The following is a 3,072-nucleotide window of genomic DNA, read 5'->3' as shown; positions in this document are numbered from 1 at the left end:
GATAGATAGATAGATAGATAGATAGATATAGATAAAGAAATAAATAAATAGATACCGATAATGGAACGAAGGAATACGGCATAACAGGTGGAGTTCTTCAAGGATCCGTGTTGGGACCCCTTTTATGGAACGTAATGTACGATGGTGTTCTTCAGCTAAAACTACCAAAAAGAGGCTTTGCCGATTATACTGCGCTAACGATCGTGGGAAAGACTATTGAGGAAACGAGATTAGTTGCTGAAAGTAGTATTGTTGTGGTCAAATTGTGGGTGAATTCTCTTTTATAAGCTGAGCACAAAACATATTAATAACAAATCGCAAGGTCGTAGAGTATACCAAATTGGAGATTATGAAATCAAAACCAAAGATAGACAGCCGCCTGTCATCCCGACATCATCTTCGTTACATAAGAACTAAAGCTGCTAACACATGTGCTGCATTACATCGTATAATGCCTAACACAAGGGGTCCTAAAAAGGAAAATCCTCGCAGGAGTTATGAAGAGCACAATACTCTGAAAATGCTATCAGAAATGTCCAAAGGGACAGCATTGCCACATGGAAGTCCCGGTGGTCGACATCAACAAAGGGAAAGTGGACGTATAAATTGATTCCCAATGTATATAAGTGGTACAATAGGAAGCATGGGTATATTATTTTCTACCTTACTCAATTTTTTAGCGGTCATGGCCGTTTTGGATCATACTTTTATCGATTTGGACTAGCAACTTCACTGTTTTGAACGAACTGTATCGAAACAGAGTAGAATCCTGTGTTCTTTAATTGTCCCCGATTCAATTACGACAGAGCAGATCTTCAACGATTACTGAGTACCTAACGAAAAGTACCGTTTAATAGATCTACAATTAATCAGTAAACTGCTAGTTTCATTTCTAAATCAAAAATATAAAAAAGTACCAGTTTAGGAAAAAAGTACCTAAAATCACTTATATATTTTAATTCCATTAAAATCCCATGTGTCTAGGTTAAATATTGCAGGAAAAACAAAAGCGTACAATTTCAATGACTAAACAAAGGACTAGTATTGATTTTCAATATATCTGAATCTATAAGGATAATTCAGAAACGATCTTTTCGAGAGCAATTCTGATATTATTATAAAAAAATTGGATCTATTGAAACCCGATTAAAACAAACAGACAGACAAGACTAAACCGACTAACATAACTATAAGTACATATTGTAGCAATTACAAACGAAATAACAAACTTATATATACCCATCTTGCAAAGGTGAAGGGTGTAAAAAGAATCCTAGACAGTTTAAAACAGCTTATATTGCATTTTGTTTGGAGGGAAGGCAAAGAGGGAGTATAGAATTGTAAGAGTCAACGGCACGACATGCGCAATTTGTAACACAAACCCAGTCTGTTCTATATCGTTTATTCTTTCATTGTTTTTGACGGCATCGTCCCTTTGAGGGCCGCATTACATTACACTACATTGCCCTGCCCTACCTTATTTTTTCGTCTGCATACTTTTCTGTTTTTTTTTTTTTTTCATATAATTTGTATTTTTTTTATATTTTTGGCAAAACGAAGGAAAAAAATTATATATCCAGTTTGCTGTATCCGCAAGTCCTACAGCAAGTTTATATATTGTATAGTATGCAGCTGTTGGCAGTTAGGTTAAAGTACTTGAAACAAAAGATTTTTGTTGTATTTTTGGGAAGTGTAAGCTATATACTACAAATACATATACATATGTACATAAATGTATATATGTATACTTCTTTTTTTTATTCTCCATACATTTATACATACTTAAATATGTAAGTATGTATAAATGTATATAGAAAGCAGACAGTTTAACAAACAACAACAGCAGCAACAACAACAACAACAACAAATAAATCAACAACAGGAGCAGCAGCAAGAAAAATATTAATAAAACACGCAGACAAAACAAAAGTACTCAGTCTACACTTCAGACTATACTACTTAACTCTTACTTTGTATGTTAATCGAATATTTTGGGTATGGTCAAGAACATAAAATCAAAAATATACTAAATGAATAAAAAAAAAAAATACAAAAAAAAAATATTCGTATTCTATTAGTAAATGAGTACGTGGGAACATTAGAGGTTTTGAATGAAAGCAAATTTGTAACCTTTAATAAAAAAAAAACATTTAAAATACATTAGAAATTATTTAAACCGAGAGTTGGTGATAAATTAAAAGACAATAGATTGATATAAGTCTTAAAGTTGTTAAGAAATTTATTTGTTTGTTTACTGCGGGTTAACGACATTCTGAGCTTGTTGCCCTTTTCCATTCAAAATTCTTGTTTTTTTCAATGAATAGTGAATTATTTTAATTGAAATACAAACATCTATAGTTACATATGTATGTTGAAACCCAGTCTCTGAAGGTCTCTGGTATTTCGGGATTTAAATGAAAATTCTGATATCTTATCAAATTATGAATATCTTTGAAAAAATTGCTTTCATTATTTGAATTTTTGTCCAAAGATCTTTTACATCGAAAAATCACATTTTTTTAGTCAAAGGATCGCTTTTTCATCACAATATCACTTTTTATCAAAACATAATTTTTATGCCAACAAAAAATTTAAATTTAAGATTTTCTCTTTCAATAAACATAAAAAGAACATTTACTGAAGAGAATTAGTTAGGAATGTGAATGTGATATAACTGAAGTAGAACTAAACTAGAACTGAACTAGAACTGAACTAGAAGTAAATTAGAACTAAACTAGAAGTAAACAAGAACTGAACTAGAATCAAACTACAACTGAACTAGAATTGAACTAGAACTGAACTAGCACTGCACTAAAACTGAAATTGAAGTAGAACTTGAACTCAACTAGAACTGAACTAGAAATGAACTAGAACTGAACTAGAACTGAACTAGAATCAAACTACAACTGAACTAGAATTGAACTAGAACTGAACTAGCACTGCACTAAAACTGAAATTAAAGTAGAACTTGAACTCAACTAGAACTGAAGTAGAACTGAACTAGAACTGAACTAGAACTGAACTAGAACTGAACTAGAACTGAACTAGAAATGAACTAGAAATGAACTAGAA

The 3,072-nt window shown here is 31.5% G+C and overlaps 1 protein-coding gene across 1 annotated transcript in view; it reads left to right on the top strand.

Moving 5' to 3' along the window:
* The window catches only part of LOC124418451 (histone acetyltransferase KAT7), a 12,579-nt gene that overhangs the window by 2,972 nt on the left and 6,535 nt on the right, over window positions 1-3,072 (top strand). The gene's annotated exons all lie outside the window — the stretch shown is intronic.

Source organism: Lucilia cuprina, chromosome 2, assembly GCF_022045245.1.
Source record: "Lucilia cuprina isolate Lc7/37 chromosome 2, ASM2204524v1, whole genome shotgun sequence".
Taxonomy (NCBI): domain Eukaryota; kingdom Metazoa; phylum Arthropoda; class Insecta; order Diptera; family Calliphoridae; genus Lucilia; species Lucilia cuprina.
Note: the sequence above shows the minus strand (reverse complement) of the source record. Positions and strands in the feature narration are given on the sequence as shown.